The 15,620-nt window shown below is 48.9% G+C and overlaps 1 protein-coding gene and 1 long non-coding RNA gene across 2 annotated transcripts in view; both read left to right on the top strand.

Annotated features, from left to right (window-relative positions):
• The first annotated feature begins 381 nt into the window (after nucleotides 1–381).
• LOC135812748 (uncharacterized) lies at nucleotides 382–3,226 on the top strand. The gene is made up of 2 exons (XR_010552948.1): nucleotides 382–1,735; nucleotides 2,963–3,226. It is a non-coding gene; the product is annotated as an uncharacterized LOC135812748 (long non-coding RNA).
• Nucleotides 3,227–5,482: 2,256 nt separating this feature from the next.
• LOC135813056 (uncharacterized) overlaps nucleotides 5,483–15,620 on the top strand; it is a 55,343-nt gene continuing 45,205 nt past the window's right edge. The window contains exons 1-2 of the mRNA XM_065326275.1: nucleotides 5,483–5,749; nucleotides 7,551–7,781. The gene's annotated coding sequence lies outside the window, so the exon portion shown is untranslated. The remainder of the gene's footprint in view (nucleotides 5,750–7,550; nucleotides 7,782–15,620) is intronic.

The following is a 15,620-nucleotide window of genomic DNA, read 5'->3' on the forward strand; positions in this document are numbered from 1 at the left end:
CAAGCGAAGGTCGCTTCAACTCGGACAAGTAGGAGGCAACGACACCCTGCTATACAACTATTTTGAATTTGATATTGATGTAAACCAAACTAGTAATATTCCAATACACCTGTACTGGGCCGCAGTGAATGCGCCCCAAATCCACGAGTGTACTTGACAGGAGACATTCATAGTCCATCGGCCAAGTCTCAAAATCGAAAGTGGTGATGCACTGAGCTTCCAACTAAACGCGACCATACCCAGCACGTAGAGAATATATCAGAGAACACTATTCAGTCCAGGGCGTCGATACGAAGCGTTCTTCGTCGCCGAGTTTTTTACTGTGCGCTCCATTTGAGAGTGCGCAGAGTTCTGATCGAGAGTTTTTTGAGCAGATTTTCAAATTTTTGAGGCTGTCAGCTGACAGCTGTCAACCCTTAATGGCACTTAGTATGTGACAGGCAATAGGTTTTGGTGCCTCCGTATGCCTTCTATCTTCCTTCGTTTCACTTCACTGCTTCGCCCACCACCTCAGGAGATGACAGCGCACCTGCACTAGTCAGCTCTCGCTAACCCTGTCTCTCTTTCTCCGTCTTAGCGCTCGTCATTCGTGTCCTTCTGCTGGGGCGAGGTTGATACTGTTGTGTCGTAGTTTTTAGGCAATAGTGGCTGTTGTTCGCGTGACGATCAGGATTTATGGAGAAAGACGACGACTCGCCAAGTTCCCATGCAGCCACAGACGGCGTAGCAATTCTTACCGCCAACCCTTCGAGCAACGGAACCGGCCTGAGTTGGAAATCGTGTGTGTGTAATTGTGCCACGATACGGATGAAACACACAGGCTCACATGCGACGAGATGAAGATAATCTCAACAGGCTGATGGAAATCCAACAGGCTCACGGGAACGCTGCAGTTATGGTCGGAGACGCGGAGTTATTTAGTCACTGGTAAATGTTGCATCGAGTGCTGTGTGCTCGATTTAAACACAATTGTAAAAATCATGAAAAAGCGAAAATAATGCAATGGTGGGGCTGAGTGGTGTTCTGTGGAGGAGATGTCGCTGTCTCAGTATTCAACGCCGGACCCTGTATTTCAAGTCTGTGGTCATGCTCGATCATAAGTTCCTGTATGGCTCCAGTGCCTTCTCAGCATTGTTGGCGGGTAAGCACCTGGATCGTGTCCAAGTACTGCGGCTCTGGTGGCTTGATGGATGTACGGGTGCTCGCCGTGCACCCCTGCCGGCAATCTGCTAGTGAAGCTTGGTAACTACTGTGTCCGGGAGATTTTCATCCAGAAGCTGATCTTCCTAGGCTGGAGCTGCTGCTACTCCTGTGCTAGCCCTCAACCACTGGCGCTCCTACTCGGCTCCAGTATGGGCCATTAACCACCCTGCCCGATTTCGCACTGTTGCTATTCCACAACGTCAGCATTTAACTCTGAGGTCAGACCTTGATCCCTCCCACCATATACTATCTGTCTGTCTGCCTCTCTCTCACACACAGATGTGCGCGCATACACACAAACACACATGCACACACACACACACACACACACACACACACACACACACACACATGCACACACAGTGACACAAACATACACATAGCCAACTTCTCTGTGTTTGGTGATCATCATCTGTTTTCTGATGTGCAAGCTCACCTCTGATGCCGATTACTTCCTTGCTTAGACCCGGTCTGCTATTAGACCAGTCTGCTCTCCCTTCACTCGCTTGTAAATTCTACTTGGAGCAGTAAGGTCAGGGGCGGATACAGGGGGGGTTCAGGGGGTTCGGACGAACCCCCTAAAATAATTTCGACCATGGGTCCAGTCGATTTTTTTGTGATCTCCACGTGCGCAGCCAGCGAAGTTAGTGTAGCGTGCATGTAGCGTAGCCAGTACTGCAGACTGCAGTAGACTTCACTGACACTGGCAATCCTGCATGCAGTAGTCAAGTACAGGCAGTGCAGGTACGTACGTAACATACGTCGTTGTAGTCAGGAGCACTACGCGTCCTCGCCTTGTAACATGCTGTCAAAATCGAAAAGGTACGTACATTGTAGGTCACTGCATGCATGCAGTGGTCGGGACTGTTGTACGCGTACCGTTCGAATCGAAGGGTCTGTACGCGTATCATGTGACTTGAAACGATCGACAGTTCAAGTGGTGGAGCAAAACTAAAAGGAGGAAAAACTGCCACTTGTCCTCCTTCTTTGTCGTTTTGTTTTATTTCGCGCTGGCTGGACTGTAGTGTAGGTTTCCTCCGTCGCAGTACGAAGATAATGTTTGTGTTTTTGTCGTGTAGTTTGCCATGTCGCGGTGGAGCAAAAGGTGGAGAAACTGCCACTAGTCTTGTCCTCCTTACCTTCCTTGTCGTTTTGTTTTATTTCGCGCTAGCTGGACTGTAGGTTTCCTCCGTCGCAGTACGAAGATAATGTTTGTGTTTTTGTCGTTAGTTTGCCATGTCGCGGTGGAGCAAAAGGTGGAGAAACTGCCACTTGTCCTCCTTACCTTCCTTGTCGTTTTGTTTTATTTCGCGCTGGCTGGACTGTAGGTTTCCTCCGTCGCAGTACGAAGAAAATGTTTGTGTTTGTCGTGTAGTTTGCCATGTCGCGACGTCTGCCAAAGAGGCGAGCGGCCGATCAGTTGCCATTGAGCTTGGCTTCGTTCCGCCATGTACGGCGCGAATGTGACGACACGGAGTCCCAGCCGGAGAACAGTCAGAGAACTTCGCCTTCCGTCAGTTCGGAAAATGCTGCAGTCACGGCCTTAGTTTCTGCCTGTGCTGCAGCTTTGTACTTTGTAAGGCTCTAAACGCATTACCCTTGTCTTATTGGCCAAGCAATGCAAGGGCTACCGTGACAATAAAGATTTTGCAACTCCCGGTGTAGTGAACGAACCGAAAACAGTTTGAAGCGAATTTAATTCTGTGCACTCGAAAAAATTTGAACCCCCCCTGAAAAATTCCTGGATCCGCCCCTGAAGGTTGTGTCACTGCTCCTACTGATGTCATTGTTGTGAAAGCAATATCATCGCCATTGGTGGTAATTTTCCACCGTGCATGAATCATTAACAATCATCATCTATGTGTCACGGCCTAACCATCCTCGTAACTCCCCTCATCGTGACTAGTGCTGTACCGTTGAAACCTACTTTGCTTCAGTGTATATTCTCTCCAAAGCTCTTGTTTTGTTGCATAGTGATCTGACGCAGTGTGCTATAGCCTATCGGGTAATATGGATAAGATTAGTACAGTCGGCATCGCCTATCGAGTGACCAGGTACATGTATAAGGATACTAGTACATGTATACCGGCTTAATGATATCGGAACACAAATAGCACTATGTGTGCAATATTCCTTTCTAAGCTCACGCTGTGCGGTGCAGATAGGTCATGTGTCGTTGCCAACTTGCCGCATGTGCATGTGCAGCAGGAAGGCACCACATGTCGACTACTACTTATACTGTACAGCATTGTGTGCTTACATGCATCTACGGCCTTGTGGATGCAATTGAGTCTCACATACATGTACATGAAATATTGCTTGTAGTGCAGCATCAGGTGTTAACATACAATGGCTAAATATTTTTCTCGCAATAATGACCGTATTCACCACAAGTGTGTTTATGTCCAGAGCCAACTCAAGTCCTGTATTATTTATGACCATGACAACAAGACTTCCGGGCTGAAATTCTTCTATGACAGGCATGAACACTTGCCTTACAATTGTTCGTGATTGTACGAAGTACATATTCGCTGTTGCATCAATTTTGCACCATTTACATTGTAGTGCCACTAGTGGTATCACCTGCATGCGTATTGAGTCAAACAAGGTTACCTCTGTATAATTATGCTTATCGTGGCTATCAAGAGCTTCGATGCAAATTCCCAGCTGACGAATGGTGTCCAGCTTGTGTTCAGCTCAGCTGGCACTCACAACTCATAATAATTGCGTTCTAGACGCCAGATGAGATGTTTCAGCTACAATGTAGACAAAACGTCCGTGTTCAAGAAAGCCGTCACTTCATCTTCTGTCCATCCTCAATAGCACGTTCAAGCAAATACGATTGAAACACAGTAGCGACAATCCGACAGCGGCGACACGCCGTCTTCTCCGAATGAGCTTCTACCGTTCTAATTCAGATTCCCCCAAAAATGTCAAAATAAATAATAGTTTTCCACCAAGCTCGCTAGAATCTTGCGAACCGTCAACATGCAGGCATTTCAAGTGTTCGAGCGTGCGTAGATTCTGCTCAGCGGCTCAAGAACATTCGCCAAGCGAAAAAAAGTCGACGAGAAAGATGTAATGGTGGACGAAATTACGAAAATCGGAAGAAGGTATTCGACCCAGTTCGACTATCCTGGACTGGATTGGCAACGTCCAACAAACGGATTCGTATTCTATGGGGTCTCATGAGCTAGTGTGCCAAAGGGCGTTTAGTTGGAGCTTCAGTGCATCACCTTCGCCGAAAGAGGCCCTTTCTGAGATTTGGCCGATGGACTATCAGCGGCCTGTCAGCGATCCACGATAGCTCTACTTGTACAACGTAAGGTCGCTTCAACTCGGACAAGAACATCTAAAATTTCATAGGACGTGCTGCATTTGCATTCTCTACAATTTCTTTACAATATACTGTCGCGGACATGGAAATCCAGTCGATTGACCAGGGCCGGCTTCCTCTGCGCGTACAGAACGTCGTCGTTGCATGCAGCGCACATGTTGATACGATGCGACCAGCAGCAGCGCGTAATAATGCATGCAATGGCTGCATGGCCAGCGCCCTGGGGCCGCTAGACGTGCGACCGGATTTCCATATCCACAGTACATGCATGCCTGGTGATGATGTGTTTTGTAGAGTGCTGCTGTGGATGCCGCCAGCCTTTTTACGCCTTTGACTTTGCCTTGGCTGTAGCTACCACTACCAGGGAGTAGTAAATATATGTACGTATTTTACTACTCACTGGTAGCTACTGCCTGTAAAAAAAGGATCTCATTTCCTCTACCCTGGCATGCCTTGCATAATCGATCTAGCCCGGCTGTGTACCACGTGACGTGTACGTGGGTGAACAAACAGGCCTATTGTATGGTCTACATAATCTTTAGTACAGGCGACATCGCTCACTAGCACTGTTGCATGTGATGACACTTGAACAGCTAAACCGCCTCTGCTCTGGCGACACAGACTGTCGGCTTCATTTCGGAGTTGGTGTGAGAGCGTCAGCAGAAAGATCGGCCCGCAATGATTATGTAGACCTACATATGGATATACACGAGCAGCACTGTACAGTTTTGTAGTGTGGAGCAGGCAGTAGAATCTGATGTCATGTTGTACAGTCATGTACATAATCTACGCGTAAATCTACAACTTTTGCCAGATCAGACAGATGAATGAAGCCACAGAGCTCTGGCCGCTGGAGCGTACAGTGAACGTGTACGGTGTAGAGAGGATCTTGGACTGCTGCACCGTCCGCGCTTCAGTTCAATGCGGAATCTTTTTTTCTTGCTCGTTGCCGTCTGTGGGTGTTCTGGGCGGATGCGTGTTCTGCTTGCGGCCCTTCATATTGTTATTTTCTGGGAGTTCGAGTGACGCTCTGTCGGAATCTGGTTGCGGAAGTGAAGCGCTTTCGTTCGTTACCTGCCCATCGGCAGGTGGCGTTTAGATTTGTGGGACTACCAATCGTCCGGGTCAACGTTACCAGAATAGCAGACGCCGGACAGGAACCACCCGGCCGCTTTCGGGAGCAGGTGCTTCTCCCTTGCTTGAAGTCAGGTAAGCATCTCCCATTCAGTCCCCAACATTTCACTGAAGGTGTGCGCTGAGTTCTAGTAGTACTGCAGCCCTAACCCGTAACGATTTATTGGAAAAGGCTTCTGCTGATGTACAGTACTCCGTGTCGTGTGCTCACATTTGTCCGCATGGTATTGTATTGTTCGTAGTGAAGCGCTGCAACGGCAATTCAAACGCGAAGGTTTTTCGGCTGCTGCAGTACCTACTCACTCTCAATCCGTGTGCTTTGCAAGCAGAGAAAATTAGTCGATGAATAATTTCGTCAAATTCCAAAGAAAGGACTCCTTCCAATCGGAACCGTTGACCATTGACCAGAAAAAACAAAATGTTACATGTACAGTCGAATGTCACTTATCCGACCACTTCGGGAATCAGGCATGTTGGATAACTGATTATGTTGGATAACTGATATCCATTTTATGTGCAAACCGATCAAGACAAGCCTAGCGTCTACATAATCATAATATAGTGCACTGTACAGGCGACATCGCTCACTGATGACACTTGAACAGCTTTGATTCCCACCTTCCAACCCGGCAAATATTTAGATTTTGATAAAAACGGTTCAAAGCCTCTCAATTTTTGTAATACTTGAAGTATGAAGTATAGATATAAGAATAAAAATAATAGTTAAACTTTCACACAAAACAAGCTCGGTGCAGCACCAATCACGGCAGGGATACCCGACCCTCCACCATCGCCAACTCACGAAGCATGTAAACTGGACGATGACGGGCGGACGGAGCACCCCTGACACTAGGCCTCCGCGGAATGTCCCGGCATAATTTCGGGAATTATCGGTGTGATTTTTAAAACGGGAATTATTGGCAAGTTTTGTGGAATAATCAGTAAAATTTGAGCAATGCCCCCCTTTTTTTCAATTTTTTCCATTTATAACACCCTGATTTGTACCAAAAAGCTTGTGATCCTGAAGTTGATCACCCGGTATTTCAAAAAAGAAAGAAGAAAAAAGCTTCCAGCCGAGTTTCACGCGAACCGTGATTTTTTTGCCAGTACAAGTCGCAAAAAAACCCGTACGCGGTACGGTATCTGCAAAAATGGAAGAAAAAAGCATTATGAGAATTATTGGTGGAATTACGGGAATAATCGGTCGAAATTTTGAGCAATGCTCAAAGGAATTATCGGTAAAAATACGAGCATATTCCGCGGAGGCCTACCTGACACACAACACAGCGGAACGTAGCAGCGCGAGAGACACCCGACGGCGATAGTAACCCATCAACGTTGAACAACTTATGTTGATGACACTTGAACAGCTACTGTAGTCCGCCTCTGGCGACACAGTTGACAGCCGGCTTCATTTCGGAGTTGGCGTGGTATCAGCGGAAAGATGGGCCGGCAAAGATTTTAGACCTACTCGTACTAGTACGTGTCGATCTACACGAGCAGGTACGCTTTCCAACGGCCAAAGAGAGTTGGAAAGCTTGTGTCTTTGTGGGTAACGCCTTTACTTCGACATTGCCGAGCCACCGTGCTCACAGCAGAGACTTCTGTGTGTGTTATTGTTGTGAAGTGGACCACAAAGACGCACTGTACTTTTGTAGTGTAGAGCAGGCAGTAGAATCTGATGTCATGTTGTACAGTCATGTACATAATCTACGAGTAAATCTACAACTTTTGTCAGATCAGACAGATGAATGAAGCCACAGAGCTCTGGCCGCTGGAGCGTGGAGCGAACGTGTAGATAGGATCTTGGACTGCTGCACCGTCCGCGCTTCAGTTGAATGCGGAATCATTTTTTCTTGCTCGTTGCCGTCTGCAGGTGTTCTGGGCGGATGCGTGTTCTACTTGCGGCCCTTCATATTGTTATTTTCTGGGAGTTTCAGTGACGCTCCGTCGCAATCTGGTTGCGGAATTGAAGCGCTTTCGTTCGTTATCTGCCAATCGGCAGGTGGCGTTTAGATTTGTGGGACTACTACCAGAATAGCGGACGCCGGACAGGAACCATCCGGCCGCTTTCGGGAGCAGGTGATTCTCCCTTGCTTGAAGCCAGGTAAGCATCTCCCATTCAGTCCCCAATATTTCACTGAAGGTGTGCGCGGAGTTCTAGTAGTACAGCAGACCTAACCCGTAACGATATATAATTGGGAAAGGCTTCTGCTGATGTAGAGGGGACGGCTCGATACCGGGACGCTTTGACAGCCAAATTTGTATAGACCCAAACCGATCATCAGCGTTGATTTATCACTCGAAATATGTTTGTGGAAGGAAGCTGGCATGTTGAAGTTTGCTCTGGGGCCAGAGTCAATCGAACTGAGCCACTCCTTTGTGTTGACCCATTGCCTCCAAGTTGCCCAATTTTTCGCTTCAAAAATGTTCAAATCAGAGGTGGCTCCAAACCGGACACGTTTTAGAGTGCACGTCAAATTCACTCTGGGTCTGAAATTAGGTAATTGCTATCGCTCCATGAGGGCCAGTACAGAGTAACAATAAGCCTTGTGTGTGCTTCCATTAGTTTTGATTGGTATGCGGTGCTTTATTGGCGAGAGGCGAGCCGCTGTTTACCTGCGACAAGAAGTTGATTTTTCGAAAGTCGTAAAATTCAAGTCGCAGTGCGAAGCAACACGTCAAAAACTCAGCTGCTTGGTATGGCGCTTCTGGTCATCGCAGAGCCATGAAATTTTGGCTCGGAGTATAACACATCGTAGTCTCACTGTGACATATGTTTTCTAATCAAAATACCAAGAGAGAAAGTGAATATTGAGTCCGTTCCGGTTTGCAACCTATGTCCTATTTGGGACCGTCCCCTCTACAGTACTCCGTGTCGTGTGCTCACATTTGTCCCCATGGTGTTGTATTGTTCATAGTGAAGCGCAGTAACGGCAATTCAAACGCGAAGGTATTTCGGCTGCTGGAATATCCACTCACTCTCAATCCGTGTGCTTTACAGGCAGAGAAAATTAATAGTAGTCGATGAATAATTTCGTCAAATTCCAAAGGAAGGACTTCTTCCAACCGGAAACGGTGACCATTCACGAGAAAAACAAAATTAATTGGAAAGTTTCTTTGAGCTAAAATTTTAGTGAAAAAGTTGTCAGCGCTTTCTAGGTTCTGCTCAGTGCCATAGCTTAGATGGTTAGAGCTATGCTCATGACAAGCGAGGTCGCAGGTTCCAGTCCTGTTGGGGTTTGCATTTTGTTATCTTGTCAGGGCAGTCCAAATCCCTGACAGATCACTTTGCTGGTGCGCCACCAGGTTCTAAAAAGTTGTATGACCGAAAGGAGGCGAAGAGAAAGAGGGGGTCTGAGGGACATGTCCACCTTAAAAAATCTTATTTTCGGGAGCGGATTCTGTATCGCAAAGACGTTTCTATCAGTTTGAATAACAAAAATATAGAAACTGGCGACTTGTCATTACAATTGTCGCTTCGCACCTCGCAATGTTTGTGACTTGATGGTCTTAGTCAGGCTGTCGGAATCACTGTTTTCTGTGTACGAACATTGGTATGACCCTTCCCACGCAATTGTTACGAAAGCCGTTGTGGTCTTGGAGCTCTCTTCCGCATCAAACAAATTCTTCGGGTTCCGCAATATTTCGCCCAGAGTGCGAATCTTTTTTCTGTAGTTCTTACCGGCCCACATTCCCTCCCACCGCTTTAGGAGCTGCATCTGCGCCTTGATCCTTGAAGGGTGGTGGTGTTCATGCGGATGCGGAAAACTCGCCCTCTAGCCGAGTCTGACGCAAACCGTGATTTTTTTGCAAACAAAGGGATATGAATCCTGGTGTATTGTTATCTCTTGAATTTGGCATGCTGAAGTTGAGGTTTGCAAGAACAAAGTGTTCTCAAATTCCTGAAATGCGCTGCCTGTGGTGCATGTTGCTTCGAAGGTAGCAGGCCTGAAAACAGCAACAACATGAGCGCAGTGCTTGTCAAGGACAGAAGGTGCTGAACTGCTTACCCTATCTCTCTGCTGCTGCTGCTACTACTGCTGGTCATTATAATCTAATGTAAAAATGCTAGTATGACGTCATCGCCTGACACCTGCAGGCATCCATTGCTTGAAAACAAAGTTTCATGACCTGAATTTGAATACGCTTCTTGTTCAGCGTTTTGTTGAGCACTGAAGGGTCCGCCTCAAATCTTGGTGAGGACGTCGAACCCAGCCGCAATTGCAGCAAAGCAGGAGGCCACAAATTGAAGCTTAAGCTGTGTTCACAACTGGCACGTTGACGCGATACGCTTGCAGTTCATGCGTGCTCAGATGCGCACTAAGCCTTTCACAAAAAAAAGCAATCCGAGTCGTATTTAGCGTGTTTAGCGACACCTTCGAGTACCAATGTTTGGACCCCGCCAGTCAAAGTGACTGCTGGCGTGTACGCTGGTACCCCGGCAGTCAAAGGGACTGCTGGCATGTACGCTGGTACCCTTCCAGTCAGAGTGACTGCTGGCATGTACGCTGGTACCCCGCTAGTCAAAGTGGATGCTGGCATGTACGCTGGTACACCGCCAGTCAGAGTGACTGCTGGCATGTACGCTGGTACCCCACCAGTCAGAGTGACTGCTGGCATGTACGCTGATACCCCGCCAGTCAGAGTGACTGCTGGCATGTAAGCTGATACCCCGCCAGTCAGAGTGACTGCTGGCATGTACGCCGGTACCCCGCCAGTCAAAGTGACTGCTGGCATGTACGCTGGTACCCCGCCAGTCAGAGTGACTGCTGGCATGTACGCTGGTACCCCGCCAGTCAGAGTGACTGCTGGCATGTACGCTGATACCCCGCCAGTCAGAGTGACTGCTGGCATGTACGCTGGTACCCCGCCAGTAAGAGTGACTGCTGGCATGTACGCTGGTACCCCGCCAGTCAGAGTGACTGGCATGTACGCTGGTACCCCGCCAGTCAGAGTAACTGCTGGCATGTACGCTGGTACCCCGCCAGTCAAAGTGACTGCTGGCATGTACGCTGGTACCCCGCCAGTCAGAGTGACTGCTGGCATGTATGCTGGTACCCCGCCAGTCAGAGTGACTGCTGGCATGTACGCTGGTACCCCGCCAGTCAGAGTGACTGCTGGCATGTACGCTGGTACCCCGCCAGTCAAAGTGACTGCTGGCATGTACGCTGGTAGAGGGGACGGATTCAAATAGGACACAGGTTGCAAACCGGAACTGACTCAATATTTACTTTCTCCCTTGGTATTTTGATTAGAAAACATAATATGTCAGTGAGACTAGGATGTGTTATACTCCGAGCCAAAATTTCATGTCTCTGCGATGACCAGAAGCGCCATATCAAGCAGGTGAGTTTTTGACGTGTTGCTTCGCACTGCGACTTTCGAAAAATCAACTTCTTGTCGCAGGTAAACAGCGGCTCGCCTCTCGCCAATAAAGCACCGCATACCAATCAAAACTAATGGAAGCACAAACAAGGCTTATTGTTACTCTGTACTGGCCCTCATGGAGCGATAGCAATTACCTAATTTCAGACCCAGAGTGAATTTGGCGTGCACTCTAAATCGTGTCCGGTTTGGAGCCACCTCTGATTTGAACTTTTTTGAAGCGAAAAATTGGGCAACTTGGAGGCAATGGGTCAACACAAAGGACTGGCTCAGTTCGATTGACTCTGGCCCCAGAACAAACTTCAACATGCCAGTTTCCTTCCACAAACATTTTTCGAGTGAAAAATCAACGCTGATGATCGGTTTGCGTCTATACAAATTTGGCTGTCAAAGCGTCCCGGTATCGAGCCGTCCCCTCTACCCCGCCAGTCAGAGTGACTACTGGCATGTACGCTGGTACCCCGCCAGTCAGAGTGACTGCTGGCATGTACGCTGATACCCCGCCAGTCAGAGTGACTGCTGGCATGTACGCTGGTACCCCGCCAGTCAGAGTGACTGCTGGCATGTACGCTGGTACCCCGCCAGTCAAATTGACTGCTGGCATGTACGCTGGTACCCCGCCAGTCAGAGTGACTGCTGGCCTGTACGCTGGTACCCCGCCAGTCAGAGTGACTGCTGGCATGTACGCTGGTACCCCGCCAGTCAGAGTGACTGCTGGCATGCATGCTGGTACTCCGCCAGTCAGAGTGACTGCTGGCATGTACGCTCGTACCCCGCCAGTCAGAGTGACTGCTGGCATGTACGCTGGTACCCCGCCAGTCAGAGTGACTGCTGGCATGTACGCTGGTACCCCGCTAGTCAAAGTGACTGCTGGCATGTAGGCTTGTACCCCACCAGTCAGAGTGAGGCTGTATTTACATGAGAAATTTCAACCCGGGTCGAGTTCAGCCCGGGTTGAAAGTCTGTACGATAGACAAAAGAAGTGAGCGTTTACATGAAGACAGTTGACCCGGGTCAAATACTGATATGCCGCCAAAAGTCCACTTCTACAGTCCTGCATGGTCACGTGAATCCGTTCGCGCGAAATTTGCATCCGCAGTGCTGTTCAAACCTGGCGCGAGATACGCACAGAAGTACGTTTGTACGATTTTCTTGACCCGGGTTGGTTTCAACCCTCCCCTTGGGGGGAGGGTTGAAATCAACCCGGGGCGAAATTTCAACCCGGGTCAAGCGCAATGCGTCATGTTAACTCGCCATTCATTTTGTGCACATGGCGGGTTGAAATCTGACCCGGGTCGAACTCAACCCGGGTTGAAATGCCAGCCTGACTGCTGGAATGAACGATGATACCCCGCCAGTCAGAGTGACTGCTGGCATGTACGCTGATACCCTGCCAGTCAGAGTAAGTGCTGGCATGTACGCTGGTACCCCGCCAGTCAAAGTGACTTCTGGCATGTACGCTGGTACCCCGCTAGTCAAAGTGACTGCTGGCATGTACGCTGGTACCCCGACAGTCAGAGTGAATGCTGGCATGTACGCTGGTACACGCCTGATAATCGAAAGCGCCTTTAATGTATGTGTGACCGCTGCATCGTGTGTTCCGCGAAAGCGGCTGCGGTAGTTACGCTTTTTGCCGCTGTACATACGGTACAAAACCGCATACAAGCATCATGTCCTTTCAAGTGGGCATGGAAACATGCGCGAAAAGTGAAAAATCACATCAGCGTTCAAAGCCATCCCGGAGCGGCTTTGAAAGCGGATATTGGCCTTTAGTTTTCAGGCAAGTCGAAACGAGTGGTTTGGTGTGCCCTGTGCGCAGAGTTTTGTTAGTTTTTGGAGAGTCTGGTACCATGCCTCGAATTGTCTTTTCTGCCAAGGTGGAGCTACGGCTGATAGAACTAGGGGAAAATACCAGCGAGAAAATGGAACTATGATTAAAAGAGCTGTTGCCGAGAAGAGGATTGCAGATGAGCTGAATCTGTGCGCAAAGCAGCTATCCGGAGGTGATCAGGATATGATATACACGGCCGCTATGGTTCAAAACTCCAGCACACTCAGAGGAATACACCAGTTGTGGAGGCGTTTCACCGAGATCATACTAGCGGCCCAAGAAATATTATTTTTGAAACATTGAGCCAAGTGCCGCACGGCACCATTGCGCTCAGCTCATGCAGAAATCAAAATTCCCGCTTTTCGCCATGGGTCACGCGGGTCACTTTTTACGTGTTTGGTATGCACTCCATTTGACTGTGTGAATGCACAGGCGTTGCAAGTGGTTTGTAGTCATGTAAACGCGAATTTTTGTACCGTAAAATCAAAAGTTTCACCAGTTGGAGTCTTCGGGGTGCTGAGTCGAATGGACTTGGTCCGAGGAAGCTGAGGCGCTCCCTTCCTCCTTTATTCCCAATCGAACTCGCGCACTTCCACCGAAACTGGGTGACTGCGCCCTACTAGATGGGGATTTGTATGCAAAATGTCACTAAAAGCGCCATTTCGTTCTTAGAAAAGCACGGATGACCGCCATTGGCCCATATGTTTTAGTCTTTTGGACGCTGAGTCGACTGGCTTTGGTCCGAAAAGGCTGCGATGCAGCGCTCCTCCTTTATTCCCAATCGAACATGGTTGAACAAGCGGTCACGTGCTCCTGCGTACACCAGTCACCTGGTCACCGTGCCTGCAGGGTACAACTTTCAAGCCTGTTTGACCTTTTTTGGGTGCAGTCCTGTCACTCGAGTTGAACTCGAGTTGAACCTTGGTGTGAACGTTGTCGCCTGCTGGCGCGGTGACCAGGTGATTTGGGCACCCAGGAGCACGTGACCGCTTGTTCAACCATGTTCGATTGGGAATAAAGGAGGAACGCTGCATCGCAGCCTTTTCTGACCAAAACCAGTCGACTCAGCGTCCAAAAGACTACAACATATGGGCCAATCGCGGTCATCCGTGCTTTTATAAGAACGACATAGCACTTTTAGTGAGATTTTGCATACAAATCCCCATCTAGCAGGGCGCAGTCGCCCAGTTTCGGTGGAAGTGCGCGGGTTCGATTGGGAAAAAAAAGAAGGAAGGGAGCGTCGCAGCATCCTCGGACCAAGACCATTCGACTGAGCACCAAGAAGACTACAACCGGTGAAAATTTGATTTTAGTGTATACTTCCCCTTTAAAAGCGGTGCAAACTATTCATGTGTGACCGCGGCCCTAGTGGAGGCCGAACTGTGAAAAGGAGTAGCCAAGTCAGCATGATCAAAACGCGTCGCAGCTCACCAGATCAAGGTGTGGGTCCTCTTCAGGTGCCGAAAGGCGGGCTCACGCCCCTACATGGCTACTTCCCATTGTCTAACCCCCAAGACAATTACATGTATGTAGCCGACTGACCGAAATTGCGAGCGGCTCAGGATGAATGACTACAATGTACTGTCGCGGACATGGAAATCCAGTCGATTGACCAGGGCCGGCGCCCTCAGCGCGTACAGAACGTCGTCGTTGCATGCAGCGCACATGTTGATACGATGCGACCAGCAGCAGCTCGTAATAATGCATGCAATGGCTGCATGGCCAACGTCCTGGGGCCGCTAGACGTGAGGCCGGATTTCCATGTCCACGACAGTACATGCATGATGATGATGTGTTGTGTATACAGTAGAGTGCTGCTGTGGATGCCGCCAGCCTTTTTACGCCTTTGCCTTTGGCCTTGGCTGTAGCTACCACTACCAGTGAGTAGTAAAATACATACATGTACGTATTTTACTACTCACTGGTAGCTACTGCCTGTAAAAAAAGTATCTCATTTCCTCCGCCCTGCCTTGCTTCTACTACGATCTAGCCCGGCTGTGTACCACGTGACGTGTACGTGGGTGAACAGACCGGCCTATTGTATGGTCTACATAATGTTTAGTACAGGCGACATCGCTCACTAGCACTGTTGCATGTGATGACACTTGAACAGCTAGTCCGCCTCTGCTCTGGCGACACAGACTGTCGGCTTCATTTCGGAGTTGGTGTGGGAGCATCAGCAGAAAGATCGGCCCGCAATGATTATGTAGACCTACATATGGATGTACACGAGCAGCACTGTACTTTTGTAGTGTGGAGCAAGCAGTAGAATCTGATGTCATGTTGTACAGTCATGTACATAATCTACGCGTAAATCTACAACTTTTGCCAGATCAGACAGATGAATGAAGCCACAGAGCTCTGGCTGCTGGAGCGTGCAGCGAACGTGTAGAGAGGATCTTGGACTGCTGCACCGTCTGTGCTTCAGTTGAATGCGGAATCGTTTTTTTCTTCCTCGTTGCCGTCTGTGGGTGTTCTGGGCGGATGAGTGTTCTGCTGGCGGCCCTTCACATTGTTATTTTCTGGGAGTTTGAGTGACGCTCCGTCGCAATCTGGTTGGGGAAGTGAAGCGCTTTCGTTCGTTACCTGCCCATCGGCAGGTGGCGTTTAGGTTTGTTTGACTTCCAATCGTCCGGATCAACGTTACCAGAATAGCGGACGCCGGACAGGAACCACCCGGCCGCTTTCGGGAGCAGGTGCTTCTCCCTGGCTTGAAGTCAGGTAAGC

The sequence above is a fragment of the Sycon ciliatum genome, chromosome 3 (genome assembly GCF_964019385.1).
Source record: "Sycon ciliatum chromosome 3, ocSycCili1.1, whole genome shotgun sequence".
Classification (NCBI taxonomy): domain Eukaryota; kingdom Metazoa; phylum Porifera; class Calcarea; order Leucosolenida; family Sycettidae; genus Sycon; species Sycon ciliatum.